Source organism: Schistocerca nitens, chromosome 3 (assembly GCF_023898315.1).
Source record: "Schistocerca nitens isolate TAMUIC-IGC-003100 chromosome 3, iqSchNite1.1, whole genome shotgun sequence".
In the NCBI taxonomy this organism is placed as follows: domain Eukaryota; kingdom Metazoa; phylum Arthropoda; class Insecta; order Orthoptera; family Acrididae; genus Schistocerca; species Schistocerca nitens.
In genome coordinates, this window is record NC_064616.1 from 945,261,802 (window position 1) to 945,278,257 (window position 16,456).

Consider the following 16,456-nt stretch of genomic DNA (forward strand, 5'->3'; position numbering starts at 1 on the left):
TTGTCAAATGTTTTTAGAAAATTCCTGTACATAAGCTTCTCGGTCTCAAGAAAATTTATTTTATGCGAACTGAGAATATGTTTAAGGATTCCGCTGCAAACCGATAGAAGGGGTACTGGCATATAATTTTGTAGGTTCGTTCTAAGCCTTCAGTTGTTTCTCTACGCCAGGGATGCTTATTACTACTTCGTCCATACGACATCATCGTGGAACTGAACTACTTGTGGAACGATCCGACAGTTGTTTACAATGAGTGACGATGATGAAAGTCACTTGGAAGTGCAATGCAGCATTCTACAAAAGTTATTGGCTTGCCCTAATAATTTGTTCCTTATTTTTTGAAGTCCTCTCGTACACATTCTGAAGGTGTAGATAAAATGCCTAATTCCTTGAAGAGGTACCTAGACGGCGACTGCAGGTGAAGACCACTGCTCGCAATTGGCTAATCAATTTTTTTTCCATTCTAAGTGATGAGTTAAAAATGGTTCAAATGGCTCTGAGCGCTATGTGACTTAACATATGAGGTTATCAGTCCCCTAGAACTTAGAACTACTTAAACCTAACTAACCTAAGGACATCACACACATCCATGCTCGAGGCAGGATTCGAGCCTGCGAGCGTAGCGGTCGCGCGGTTCCAAACTGAAGCGCCTAGAACCGCTCGGCCACCACGGCCGGATAAGTGATGAGTTACCCCATAAAATTATTTCATACGATATTATTGAGTGGAAATATGCAAAATATGTTAACAAGTTCTCTCGTTCTTTTCCAAGGTTAGCAGTTCTACGAAAAACAAAAGTAGCTGAATTTAACTCTTTGAGGGACTCAGAAATTGGGTACATTAATATATAGTTAGTGGAGTGAAATATGACGTTGCCTGTATTCTGTGGAAACAACATATTTATTAAGAGAGAAAGATGTTTTATTTATCAAATTCGTAAAACAATCGTAGACCACATCCCCTCCCTCGTAACAATGACAATTTTACCTTAATATTAGTTTGGGAATATTTCCTGAAATAACGGCTACACAGTTAAAAGCAGTATTGTATTAAACGGCTGCACTACTCCATCGAAAATAAATGAAGAAAAGACTTAATGGAAGTAGGGGCGTCTGTCCTTAAATGAATAAATTCGTCCAGTAAACAACCACTGCAAAGGGCAAAGTACACAAGGTGACTTTAACTGTTGACTAGTCTGAAGTTAATAGATCTGATCAGCACATTGTCAATGAAACGCTCAGAGGTAGAAAACGTTTCTTTACCTATTAATTCCTAACGTGTAGGTATTTGAATCCAAGTTATATTCCGCTGTAAGTACAATGAAAAATTCAAGCTGAGTTGATTGAAAAGGAACAGAACCCGTGTCGTATCAGCAGTACTGTAACGCCTGACATCCCCACGCTGCTGTGACGGCTATCGAAAGCGTCCCTTCTGTCAGTTCCTTAAAGTCGTTGGAGATATTTATAAATTTTCTGAACGTTTTGCGCTGGAAGCTGATCAGAAAATAAACAGGCAGAACGTATCAATGAAATATGTTGGCATAATTCTCAAAGTAACCTTGCAGCTTACAGAGTGGTAATAGTACATAGTTAGAGTGTACAGCTGGTTGTCTGCGCCTTACCCATACAGTATGATTCGTAACTATATGCAAAGAATTTACTCAGGCTCGTTTCAGGAACGGAGCAAACGAAAATTCGAATAGCATTGGCCACACTTAAAACACTTTCCGTTTTTGCGTTGTACAGTGACGTGTGGATTGTAGCTGCAGGTTTAACTATAGATGACTAACAACAATACAAAGATAAATCCAGACTACAATTTCGCAACAGACGCAGTGTGATTTCTGGAAATGTGTTGAACAAGTATTTCTGTGTAAATGTCAGCTAATGAACACGATTTACTTATATGTAAGTGAACAAGTTATAGTGCTGAGAATAATTCGTATATAATTCGTATATTTGTTATAATAACTACAAGCTAGTTTTCCTTTAACTTTCTCAAACAAATTGGCAACTTAAATTTTCAACGTGAACTCTGTGCATTACCGTACCAGCGCGTCTCCCACATATTCATATCTACAAAAAGACAATTAGACAAACGGTAAATTACTATTCCGCGGTTCGTATGTATGTTTGGCTTCTTGCTCTCTGTTGTCGCGGTAATGACGGCGTACGCCCGCGTGAGGAATTTTTATTCATTACAGAACCCCATCCGCTTTTCCACATGTACTCATTGCTCTCTCATTTTTAATCGTTGCGTTCTTTGCAGAGCAGCTGTTTCACTGTGAAACAACGGCCATTAGGAAGTCCAGAATTATTGTCTGAATAGCTGGCTGGCTGCAGTTTGCTTTTATTTTCGGGAAGCGTCACACGGGTACGCTGCAGTGTATATAGTATACAGACGCAGCTTTCTGCCACTAATACAGGATTTCACTGGCCTTGCATAACGGGTATTCTGCCCAGCCGATTACTTGTAGTGTCAACACGGTCACCAGGTGGGTTCATCAAGACAAATTGAAACTCTTTTAGACCACGAAAAGCCTATAGTCACGCGTAGAATTCACTGACGATATTACTACTCCTTTCCATTCTCCCTGCATTGGCAGTACGACAGACGATAATTCGTACGTAATTTAAATTTTTTAGTCGACGTAAGCGTATACACTTTTCCCGTTTTAATTAGTTTAAGCGTGTCAGATGAGGAGACAACCCATTAATTTGTAGGAAAGGAAATGAATAAAGTAATGCGATACAGGGGCCAAGTGGTAGACGGCCGCGGCCGATACTGGTATGCAGATGTGCCACGCACAGCCTTTGTTCCGCTGTTGCATTACGGCCAACGCGCTGCTCCATATTCAACTGTTTTAGTGCACTGTTGACGTCACCTGGCAATAAATTAATGCTTCTCTTTCTCACTTTATTCCTCATGTAAAATACGGGATCAGAATTTTGATACAGCGCTCCACCTGGAGCGAATTCACCGTAGGCGGAACCATTCCCCTTACCTCTAATAATCGCAGCGGAAATGAACAGATTTACGCCCTCATAGTACTGTCTACCGCTGATGCACGGAATATGTCCATAATATGCATCAAAAGAGTCGTCGGAGATTCTCTTTATGTAATACAACGTATCTAAATTTAGCTTCCGATTGTAAATATTTATCACGAAAAGTGTATTAAGTATTTAGCGAACGTTGTCAGTGACGAATTATGTACTCAGTTATACATGGCAGAAACTGTAACAAAGCTGAATTCACGTATCCTTATAGTGACGTGTATTACACACGAAGCGAATGTCGCCAACGGCAGACTCATAAGTCGGACTACAGTACAGGTCAGTCTCTTTTGGAAATTAGTATTTCACATTCACATAAGATGGCTTCGCCAACTCACAGTTGCATATCATTTTGTCACCACAAGCAAGATACCGGAGCATAAACCAGAAAGTATTTGCCTTAGGAATAGCTTATTTTAGTAACAACAATCTGCCTCACTGACTGTTATTAGTTGGAGTTAATTATCGTTTTCTTTAGTAATCACCCGAACTGCGCAGTTTCAACTGTGTAGCCATTTAAAAGTGAAGATAGCATAAACCGTCAGCCGAGCATACGTACCTGGATTAGTCCAGACGTTCGTCTATCCAAATTAGTTGAAACTGTAGACGGTTGGCCGAGCGTTAAGTGTTTCCTCAGTAGCAGCGATGTACTCCAATAAGAAATCATTAATATTCTTCTACGGAGTGTGACTTTAGGAGCTATACGTTAAATTAACTGCACTGGGATTTAAACCCTAGACCGTCGAAAAAACTTCACGTCAGTTACCACACATGTTAGTCCGTCAAATGCGCGCTAGAGGTAGATGATACAGTGCAAATATGGAATAAATAGTAAAAATTCCAAACATTTTAACATTAAGTAACGACTTGTCATTAAGAGGTTATATACTAACACATTATTGAAGCTGAACATTTAAAGTGCCCATAAATTTTCTGTACACATTTTAAATGATTGTAGATGGGACGCGGTAGATATTATTCTGAATAGGAAATCGTGCCCGAAACCAGATACAATGAAATTACATGTTAAGCTTGATTTGGATTTCCGCCCCAGATATGTTGTACAAGTATGTAATACAATGCAGCTTAAACAACATTTGTCTGACTACATTATTACAATATAATGCACCATTTAAAAACGAATTTTAATTATATTTCTAATCGTGTGTTATCCGCACAAGCGGCTTGTCGTGGAATTGCGTACTTATGGAATATCGTCTCAGATATATGACTGTATTCGTGATTTCCTGTCAGAGAGGTCACAATTTGTAGTAACTGACGGAAAGTCATCGAGTAAAACAGAAGTGATGTCAGGCGTTCCCCGAGGTATTTTTATAGGCCTTCTGCTGTTTCTTTTGTATATAATATATTTAGGAGACAGCCGTCTTAGGTTGTTTGCAGATGATTCTGTCGTTTATCGCCTAGTAGTCATTAGAAGATCAAAACAAATTTCAAAACGACTTAGAAAGATATCTGTATGGTGTGAAAATTGGCAATTGACCCTAAATAATGAGAAGTGTGAAGTCATCCACACGAGTCCTGGAGCGAATCCGTTAAACTTCGGTTGCACGATGAATCAGTCAAATCTAAAGGCCCTAAATTCAACTAAATACCTCGGAATTACACGTACGGACAACTTAAATTGGAAAGAACATATACGATATGTTGTGGGGAAGGCGAACCAAAGACTGTGTTTTATTGGCAGAACGCTTAGAAAATGTAACAGATCAGATAATGCACGGTTTAAGCAGAGTTTGAAAGACTTATTGATAGGCAACTCCTTCTACTCCATAGATGAACATCTTAACAGAGACTGTTAACCAAGCTTAACTAAAAATATCTGTTAGATTTCAGTTCTAACAACATTTTGTCACAACAGTCGAGAATAGATATTTTGTGTATAATAAACTTATTAATAGTGCATAACAGTGTTTCATTCTGACAGTGTGTTAATTCTATAAATATTAGCTGTTCCAGTTTACTGCATTGTGTTAACCTATTTCGACTATCTCCTGACAAATGATTATGGTAGTAAATATATGAAATGATAATTAAATAGACACCATAGCTGCAAACAGGCGTTGATATACTTCACTGGGGACATGTTGAAAATGTGTACCCCGACCGGGACTCGAAGCCGGGATCTCCTGCTTACATGGCAGACGCTCTATCCATCTGAGCCACCGAGGGCACAGAGGATAGTGCGTCTGCTGGGACTTACCCCTTGCACGCTCCCCGTGAGATCCACATTCCCAACATGTCCACACCACTACATTCGTAGTGCGCCTAATAGATGTTTGCCCATCATACTCATTACTCGTGGCAGATTAATCTACCAAGTCCCGTACGAGTTCGGGCATAGCGTGTGCGTTCACACAAGAAGGTCAATGGCCGGGAAGCCAGACTGAAGCGCCTAGAACCGCACGGCCACACCGGCCGGCTACCACAGCATCATCTGTGTCTACCATTTAATTGGGAATCCCCACAGCCAGAAGGCTCAGTGTGGTGTAAAGATGTGAAGCAAGCGGGCAATCATGCCACGGAGGCGCATTCGTACTTCCTATAGCCAACTGTGCGAGCTTAAAATGGGTCTAATTCTGCCCTGCCGAGTGGCAGGATGGTCCTTTCGGTGAATTGCCACACATGTTGGACGTACTGCTTCGGTTGCGCAACGATGCTGGTATCAGTGGTCACGTTTATATTCTCACACACGTAATGAGGTTCTGGTCGTCCAAGCAGCATAGACGCCCGCCAGTGTCGTCCTACTGTAAGGGCAGCCAATGCACAGATAAAAGGGCTTGTGAGCCCAGACGTGTCAACACGAACTGTTGAGAACTGTTAATTAGTAGCGAGGCTAAGGGCACCCACTCCTGCAACCCGTCTTCCACTCACGCCTCAGCAAGGACGTGTACAGGTCGACTGGTGCCGTCGTGGTCTTCAGCGATGAAAGTAGATTCTGCCTCCGCGCAGGTTATAGTCGTCTGTCCGTATGGCGTCTGTCATGGGTGGTCTGGGGTGCAATAAGCTATAACTCTCGTTCACCTTTGGTGTTTCTGGAGGGGACGCTAACCAGCGCTCGACACGTTATTTTGGCGTTCTTGCAACAGGACCCCACACACAGCCCGTGAAACTCAACGTACTCTGCAAGACATGCTGCAACTTCTCTGGTGAGCACAATCTCCGTACTTGTCTCCAATCGAGCATGTGTGGGATGTGATGTGACGAGAAGTGACTTTTGCGACTCATCGAGCGACAACTCTTTACAGAACTACGTGAAGGGGTCAAATAGGCGAGCAATAACGTCTCCTAGCACAGCATTCGCCATCTTTACGATCGACTGGATGCGAGAGTCAGCGTCTGCTGCTCATGGAGGCTGCACCATGAACTAACATGGGTGTTTCGGCGTGGGTCGATACCTGGTACCTCTGTTGATTTGTAATCACTTCATGTACTCCATATACACTGTTCCAACAATAAATCTTGAGTGAATTGGAAACATCTAAAATGGTCTACTAATCTTTTTTTCTGGTTCAAATCGTTCAAATGGCTCTGAGCACTATGGGACTTAACATCTGAAGTCATCAGTCTCCTAGAACTTAGAACTACTAAAACCTAACTAATTCAAGGACAACACACACATCCATGCCCGAGAAAGGAATCGAACCTGCGACCGTAGCGGTCGCGCGGGTCCAGACTGAAGCGCCTAGAACCGCTCGGCCACACCGGCCGGCTTTTTTCCTGGCAGTGTATATCTTAATATTCCTGGCACCATATCCAGTGTGCTGTATAACTACATCTCTGATTCTTCCGTCATCGTGTCTAAATTTTCTGTTGTCTCCATTTTCTGATACTATTCGTTTGCATACAGCACTGCTAATCAGTTTCAAAAATAGACAGTTAAGTAACAAATCCAACTGAATTCTACATATCTCCGATTCTTACACTTTTGGTTCACTAATTAGCCATTCATGGATATCAAAAGCTGATGGACAGTGGTGGAGTCTATCAAAACTACACCCTGCAGCGTATCTACACGACCGACAGCAGAAATTTTCTAATTATTTCGACAACCGTGAAACAGTAAGGTTAGTCAACTTAGTTGCGTCGGCTCACTCAGCTTAACGCAGCTGTGACGGCTCCGCCGACGTTAACACAGCGCACGGTGCGCTCTGGTTACCCGCTGTTGGGCGCGCCTTACACTGTCCTAGCCAGGCTTCTACAGCACGACTCAGCAGCACCCACGCACGACTCACGGCGCGCCCTCACAGGCTTACTTCAGCAGACCCTCTTCTTCTACCTGTTCAAACTTCACAGTAGTTCTACCGCGTACCTTGCGGGACTAGTACTGCTGGAAGAAAGAATATTTAGTAAACATGGACATTATGCATTCGTGTAATCGATTCGCCTCGATGGGCCATGAATCCATCGCCTTCTGTGCGGATGCACAGTTACGTCCGACCTCCTGCAGGAACCTCAAAGGAGCGAGCATGAAGGACACGGACGGGGAATGGGGATAGGTGGAGCTAGGTGGGAATGTGAGTCGGCCGGATATCGTGCTGAGATAGTCCGCTCAATTGCGATAAACACCGTGTCCGGTTGGCGTAATGTCGCTAGGTGCACATCGATTTTGCTGCATTGCTGCACCGCCTATGAGGACGATTTGGTCCTCTGCCTTCGAAGTGCTGACGATACCTGGATGGCGCTAGCGTGGGTGGCGACATGCGGCGAGGCGTCGGGCAGCTCCCTTAAAGTACGTAAATCGCGAGCTATGTATAACGGTACAGGCCAGCCTGAGGCGAGTGATGACATGCTCAACGTGACCGATACCTTAAGCTGCCTTGGCATCGATTTTACGGCTGGCCTGTGACGCTCTGCGGCACTCAGCTGCAGACGGTTGCTGCAACGGTTCAGGTTTTGACTCGTTAAACATCTCCACTTCGTGCGATGTATGTGCTTTATCAACACCTACATAGCGTCGTGGATCCCACAGGTGGTGAAAACTCTTCCAGTACCACGCCCTGGCTTCCTCGTGTTAGGTGCGATTGATTTCTTCTTATCCAGGTGGTGATCCTCGAAGTCTACTCTGAGTCCCTCGCCCTTCCCCAGCCTCTAGGGGGTGTGAGTCTTTATTATGTTCCGGATACAGCGCTGGCCCTTTTGTTCGTTCACAGTCGACGATGTGGCGGCTTTGCTCGAAGTGCCTTACCAGCATACTGCTTGATGCTTATGCCCCTTCAGTCACCTCGTATATCCCAGCACATCGGACTCTCTTCTTTCTGGAGCACAGCTATCTTTCTGCCTATTTGCCGCTTGTGCCCTTGTTGTCGATGAAGGCGATCTACACTGAGATGCCACTGGCTCCTGCTTCAGATGCGATAAGTACCCCAACTACTGCTGGGGCAATACATGGCGGACAGCGAGTGCCGCTTTTCTTGGCAATGCTTAGCTCCTCGTGGTATGTCACCGTCAACGGGAAACAACCGAATCGTTTTTGTCTCCATCAGGTTCACCTTGCCGACTACCTGCTTCTCGTCACATGCGGGGTGCCGGACACGGACGATCATATTCTCGTTTGTGGCCCGGCAGTAGACATCTGGCGCTTGACCCGGCGAATTGTGGCATTCCTCACACATGCTTCTCCTGGTCGAATAGCAACTCAGACGATGTTGTTCCCAGATGACGTGTACTACCCGCAGACGAAGACTCACTCTGTAAATTGGTTCCGTGGTCTCGCAGTTCGATATTCTTTTGCCACTGGCGAGATGAGTGTTGTCGCTTTTTAGACTTACCCGAATAAACGACAGTGCGCCATTGTCGTAATCCTAAATACAGGTAATACCTTTCCAACTTTGGAGTGCTATCTACGACCTGCCGTGTAGTTGGAATGTCCCCGCAATGAGTAGTTGACTTGATGCACTATTTTCGAGTTTTTGATACTGTCGTCCTCAACGGTATTTCACTTTATTTCGAGAAGAGGTGCATGGATTTCCCACGGCTACGAACGGCTTTCGTGGACTTCTCTCGACATGACCGTAAAAAACCTAACTTTGTTTCTGTTACATACATTTGTTATCCTCTCCCTCATTTCCTCTCCTTCTTTCTTAGTTTACGTAGAACTGTTGGTTTAAGCGTAATTAGGGGCCAACGCCTGAAATGATGAAGATAATTTTGTTTATATGGTCAAAATGGCGGCGTCAGATAGACGCCCTTTCTTCCCGGGCTCGAGTCCATGTCCGGTACACATTTTCGCTCGTCACCGCTGATTCTCGATACGTCTGACACCAATAATTCCTTCCTTTTCCTTTCCTTTCTCCACCCGCCTCCTTCAATTCACATAGTCCGGGGGATTGTTTCAAGAGTGAATGTTCACTCTGCAACCGAGTGTCTGCTGATTTGAAACGTCCTGGCATATTACAAATGTGTGCCTGAACAGGACTTAAACCTGATGTTTTTGCGTTTTTGAAAGTTTGAGTGTAAGCGATGAGGTACTGGCGGTAGCACAACTGTGAGGGCCTGTCCTGAGTCGTGCTTGTCGTGGTTGGATAGCTGAGTCGGTGCCAACGGTCACAACACGCTCAGCGTATTCGGTCACAGAACTAGTCACTCGCTGTAATTAAAAAAAGCTGAGTGTAATTTTCATCGATGAAATCTGAACGATGTCATGCGATATCCGCACAGAACCACTGACGAAAGACGAAAATGAAATAGATCGAAAGACTGAAGACAAAAAAGTCGGTGGAGCAGTTGCCCATGAAAGGCAAAGGTTCCAGCTTCGAGTCCTGATCCATCACACGGGTTTAATGTGCCAGTAAGTTTCAAACTGAACGAAATTCATTGTGGTATTACAATAAATTCTTCTTTCTGCCTGCATTAAGCATTTGCCTATTACGACCCATTAAAATATATGACAATCGCAATATAAATTTGACAATACTAGGAACAAAGTAATCGAATTACTGAACTGAATGCTCTCTTAGCCGCTGAAATGGAATCGTTAACAATAATTAAAAAACAGGAGGAAGTTCTCAAACTTTGCGGTTTCATAAGTCGTATAGCAGTGTTGGGAAACAGATAGTGATGCAAGAAACTGAGGGAGTGGCTGAGGATAGCAGCTACGGTTACAGGTGGACGTCGAATAAAAGAAAGTAATACTGGAGTCTCACGTCCCGCCTAAGAAGACCTCATTAAGGATGTAGTATAAGATCGGACTGAGAAAGAATGTGAAAGGAAATCGGCTGTATTCATTTGAAAGGACCCATCCCAGCATAAGTGATTTAGGGGAAGCATAAGAAACGTAGCACTTTCGCAGTTCCACAATGACACGCGAGGAAATCACACCCAACTATTTCGACTCTTTCTTTCTTTGTCTTTCTTTTTTTTAAAAGAAAACTAATAATATCAACCTGAATGAGAAACAGTGGGAAATCGAAATTGGTGTGCATCCATTTATGTTGTGTGATGTCCTTAGGTTAGTTATGTTTAAGCAGTTCTAAGTTCTAGGGGACTGATGACCATAGCTGTTAAGTCCCATAGTGCTCAGAGCCATTTGAACCAACCATCCATTTATATGAACCCTGCTCTTCCGAATGGTGGTCCAGATTGCCAAAGAGAAGGCAAGGAGAGAAGTAAAAGAAAAGGCATTCAGAAGAGGAGAGGAAGGGAAGCAGAATTTACGCGTTTCTCCAATTGCTGGGTCTCATCGTATTTCACTAGTGATGAGATTCCGATTGTTTAAAGAATGATGAGGAATACTGAAGAGGTCTGGCGTTCACTTAAGAGTACAGACGTTTGCCCCTGTCACCCATCCATGCAGCGAACGAGAAACGCAGACGTTATTGACTCAACATTTTTTTCAGCCACATCTCCAACATTTATTTGTGGCTCTCTGAATCTGCACTTACGTATCAAAAGTGGTGAATGTAATCCGTTTTTATACGTAGAAAGGCTTGCTGTCGGTATGGTTCCGCATATAAAATTATACCACTGCTACATGCTTTCTGTGTTGTTTTAATTTTTTAGTTATGACATGGAATCCGGAAAGTCAAATTCGTTCAGAAGTTACAGCAACGCCGAAATCCGAGTGCTCTTAGAGCATCAGTCACTAAAGGGTTGTTATTCTGACTGGGAATAGTTGCCGGTCACTCTTCTTTGTGAACTGTATGGGATATATTACTTTTTTGCTTGTTTTCCAGTTCAGCATGTCCGAATTTCCGGCAGCAAAAATTTGCCGTGCTTCTAGATGAATAAAAACAAAGTTTGGCCTCAGTGTACAAGAACACACCAAAAAATCAAACGCTTTGATAGAAAGAAAGAAGTAGCTACGTAGCTGACGTACTTAGAACGAAGAGTAATCGATATCCGGAGACATTGGCTACATAATTTAGATCCCACACATCCAGCACAATTATATGATACAGCAGATTGCAGAAATATTTCGTAAGACATATCTGTCAAAGGGAGTTTACAGATCTCCAGTATGCTACAAATAAAACGACTCAGCCTAGTTCATGATCCCACTTTACATCATCAAGTATTTTTATTCTTAGGCACTAATACCTCGTAATTGACTCACATTGTGATCACAAATTGTCTGCTTCGACACTATTGTACATTTTTGCCTTTCATGGAGAACATAGCTATACATTCTACTACATTTATTGTTAGAGGTCAGTCTTTGTACCACACTGATATCCTGTCAAGATCTGTCTGCAAATTTCTGAAATTATTGTTTGATAATTACTAGCAAGTTTCTATTTTCCACTTTGTAACAATTTTTTTTTTTTTTTTTTTTTTGCATCCTAGAAAATACTGGTCACAGGTCTTTCCGAAGACGGAATCGATTTAGATTTCTGTGCAGGGTCATCGTCTGTCAGTCACTGCTTTCACAGCCAGGGATTAAGAGATCTCATCAAAGAAATATACTGGCACATAGAATCAGATTATTTTTAAAAGGATCCAAACAATGCTACGATATTAGTTTTCGCATTTGCATTCGTTTAGAATCACTTATGTACGGCAACCAGCCTGAAAACAATTCTTCGTATTTAGTTCTTCGTATTAAATGTACTGCCCTCTTTCTTTTGATATCAGCTACACTGGCTGCTACTTCTGGCATCAGCTATTTGGTACACCTCTGAACGTCCATCACCCAGTACCATTAAAGATGGAGAAAAGGACATAGAATAAATATTCACTAGCTTTGGTGAATTAGCATTAGTGGTAAATCGACCTAAATGAAGTACATGATGATCTTATGATGTTCCAGTTTTATCCATTCAACGAAACACACGCACATGAGTAGTTTAAATAGCCGCATAAATAGATCTGTCACGATGTTCCAGTTTATCCATCTCAAAGAAACACATGCACTCGAGTAGTTTAAATAGCCGCGTAAATAGATCTATTACGCAGATCAAGTTGACAATTCACTTACGCCATCGTTCTATAAACACCAAACTGTGAGTTTCATTTCCATATACAGTCCGCTGCAAAATGAAACTTTCGTTCTACTGTTTGTTTTTGTACCATTTGTTGCCGTGTCACTGGATCCAGTCTCTATGCTTGGATCTATTTTCACCAAGGATGGGCTTTCGACCTACCTGTTGTAAGAAGCGTTCTCAGTTTTTAGGAAGCTTTTTCTAGAACATTTTTCTTACGCCACTAATGAGTTTCTAATTTTCTGCGTCTATTTGTGATTGTTTACATATCGTATGACTATCATAGGATTAAAGAAGGTCATACATACGCTGGTGTACAAAATTTGAGGACCAAAGTAATTTTCACACGATATATCACTGCCAAGTAACACAGTTCTATGAAGCTTGGATCATACATAGAAAGAACTGCTACAGTGCAGTACAGTACAGATGGTAACTGAAAGAAATACGCAATGAGACGACACAAGTGACTATTTTATTCAAAGTCAATGATTACATTGAAGCCACGGCGATTTGTGATGATCCCTTGAACATGAAAAATGGTGCGACATGGTTCTTAAGAAGATGTGTGATCATCACGGACTGCAGTGCGTGTTCTTCAATGCGCCCCATGTTTGCCACAAGATGGAAAAGAGTTCTTGTTGTACAGCGTCATGCAGTCGATAACTGCTGGATGGCCTTTGGTGCATGTGGAGTTGCTGCAGTACGTCTCTCCAACGGATTGCACGCGCGCTCGATGGCATTTACTCGGAAGTCGGGGGAACGGTGAGGCCGGCCCACTCGCCTAATAGCCTCTCGTTCCAACAGCCCATTCCACCTGAGCAGTTCGATGCGGTCGAGCGCTGTCACCCATAAAAATGAAATAAGAGACGAATGCACCCCTGACAAGACGCGCATTGGGAAGGAGTACAGTGTCACAATAACGCTGAACGGTGAGTGTGCTTGTCCAAAGATCTGGAGGTCAGAACGCCCATGCAATTTGATGTCTCCTGACACCATTGCACTTTGACCACGAAAAGTCATGTTTGACAGAGTTCCTGGGTGCTTGACGTAACCTCTTGTGGTGACAGTGGAAACACGTAATTCACCCAGGAATTCTGTTTTAGCATGATATAGACATTAGTGTCAAAGACGACGAGATTCAGCTGAAATCCATAAAATTCAACAAAGGTCCAGGAACAAATGAAATCCCTAGACGATTTTATACAGAATCTGTGGCCAAGTTAGCCCCTCTTTTAAACATAATATACCATAGATCCCTCGACCATAATATTCCCAGTAGTTGGAAGAAATGTCAGACCACATCAGTCTCCAAGAAGGGCAGCACAAGTTGTTCACAGAAGTATCGTCCAGTATTTTTTACTCCAATATGTTGTAGAATCTTAGAAAGTATTCTGAGGTCAAACACAATAAGGTATCTCGAACACAAGGACCCCTTTCATGACAGCCAGCGAGGATTCCGGAAACGTCGGTTCTGGGAAACTCAACTCGCACTTGTATATTGCTGGACATCTGGACACCCATTGATCAGGGCAGTCAGGTAGTGTTTCTTGACTTCGGAAAAGCACTATATACAGTAACATACCTATGCCTATGAAAGAAAGTCCGATCATATGGCGTGTGAAACGAAATTTATGAGTGGACTGAGAATTTCTTGATAGGGAGGACGCATCATCATATTTTTTATACTGAGTCATCGACAGATGTTGATCTAATTTAAGGCGTGTTACAGGAAAATGTGTTGGGATCCCATCATGTTGTATATTAGTGACCAGGCAAAAAATGGTTCAAATGGCTCTGAGCACTATGGGACTTAACATCTGAGGTCGGTCATCAGTCCCCTAGAACTTAGAACTAATTAAACCTAACTAACCTAAGGACATCACACACATCCATGCCCGACGTAGGATTAGAACCTGCGAACGTAGACTGAAGCGCCTAGAACCGCTCGGCCACATCGGCCGGCCTTGACCAACAATGTTAATTGTAACATTATATTTAGGTGCATTTAACGATAATGAAGTAAGGTAAAGGTGAAGTCCTGCGATCTGACCTTAGACGTGTCAATCGGGTCTGACCGACCGCCGTGTCATCCTCGGGAAATGGTGTCACTGGATGTGGACATGTGGCCAGCTCGCTGCTCTCCCGCTCGTTGTCAGGTTTCTTGACCTTGAAATCGCTACTAATCGGCTGAGGAACTCCTCAGTCGATCTCACGAGGCTGAGTGCGCCGTTTTCCAGTCCTTGCACCAATGAAAAATCCCTGACAGTACTGGCAATCGAAAACAAGTTCTCGGCATGGCAGTCAACAGTTCTGACTACTCTCCTACGGAGGCAGATTGGATAACAGAGTATTGTCTGATATAATCGGTTAAAATATTCCGGCAGATCCTGATAAGATTACAAAGAGGCGCAAAGACTGACAACTTCCTTTAAGTGTTGAGTTACAAAACGAAAAACTGTAGTATCCTGTGCCTATAATATCAAAGAGTCACAATTGTAAATCAGTCAACTTCTACAAATACCTTGTCTTAACTATTTGAGGGGATACGAAATTGAATGATCATATATGCTCAGTTGTAGGTAAACCAGATGCTAGACTTCGGTCCATGGGTGGAATAATGAGGAAAATGTAAACAGGCCACAAAGAATATTGCTTACAAAACACTCGTTCGTCTCGCCATAGAATGTGGCTCACGTGTATGGGACACATAACAGAGAGGACTAACAGGGGATACTCAGCCAACACGAGCAAGGGCAACACAAATGCTTACAGGTTTGTTTAATCCACGAGGAAGGGGCACGGAGATGTTGGAAAACATGAACTAGCAGACGATTTAAGATAAAACGTTCACTACCCCTCTAAAGCCTACATACAGTGTTTCAAGATCTAGTATTAACTAACGAATGTAGGAATATGCTACAACCCCCCTAAGTATCACGCCCGTAGGGGTTACGATGACAAAATTAGAGTAATTACAGCGCTCAGGGGTCACTTAGGTATTCATTCATCCCGCTCTTCATACGCGAATGGAACAGGTATGTGTTTCATTGGAAACTACCTCTGCTATGCACTTCACAGTGGCTTGCAGTGAAGACGTGTAGATGTGCTAGTGAGTCTTTCAATACGTTCCTGATATTCGCACACGTATAGCTACCTGTATACGTGCCAGAATTATTACTCTCGGAAGGTACCAAGGGGCGTGATACAATGGGTAACACATGGGACTCCTGTTTAGGAGGAGCTGGTAGAAATCCCCACTCGCCCACCAAATCATTCACGCAAATATCGAGATGGATGACGTACTAACATGAAATCGGACTCGCATTCGGAAGTACAGAATTGCAAATTCCCTTCCCGACATCCGGTTTAGGTTTCCCGTCGTTTCCCGAAAATCAGTTGTGTGCAAATTCAGCGATGGTTCTTTCGAAAACGACACTGGTAATTTTCTTCTTCAATCCAAGACTGTGCTCCGTCTGTAACATAACAATCGACTACGGGACGTTAATCCCTTGTCTTTCTTCCGATTTTCTTTAAGAAGGCCACGGTCAGTTACTTTCTCAATCCCTGTGCAGTCCAAGTTTGTGCTCTGGCTATAATGACGTAGAAGTCGACTGAACAGTAAACACTAACCTTCCTCTATTTGTAAGCGTCCCTATTTTAACAACCTTGTCCTTTTCACCACTGTTAGTAAAGCGATCGATCTCAACTAGAAATTTCACCTCTTTGTCATCCATTCATTTACGGTTATAGACACATACATGTTTGTACTCTTCTGTCATTTTGCTATTGATAATATTAAAAGCGAACACAATGAACACGCCCTCCATCACAGCTTGTTGCTGAAAATTAATTCAAATTGATAGAGGTCTCTGCAGTTACGTCAATCTCGCAGCTAGTGTTTAATGCAGTATTACTGTATTACGTGGCTGCGATAACGCAACAGCTGCCTACAAATCATAA

At 42.9% G+C, this 16,456-nt stretch overlaps 1 protein-coding gene across 1 annotated transcript in view; it reads left to right on the forward strand.

Moving 5' to 3' along the window:
• LOC126249498 (uncharacterized) overlaps positions 1-16,456 on the forward strand; it is a 983,368-nt gene that overhangs the window by 663,439 nt on the left and 303,473 nt on the right. The gene's annotated exons all lie outside the window — the stretch shown is intronic.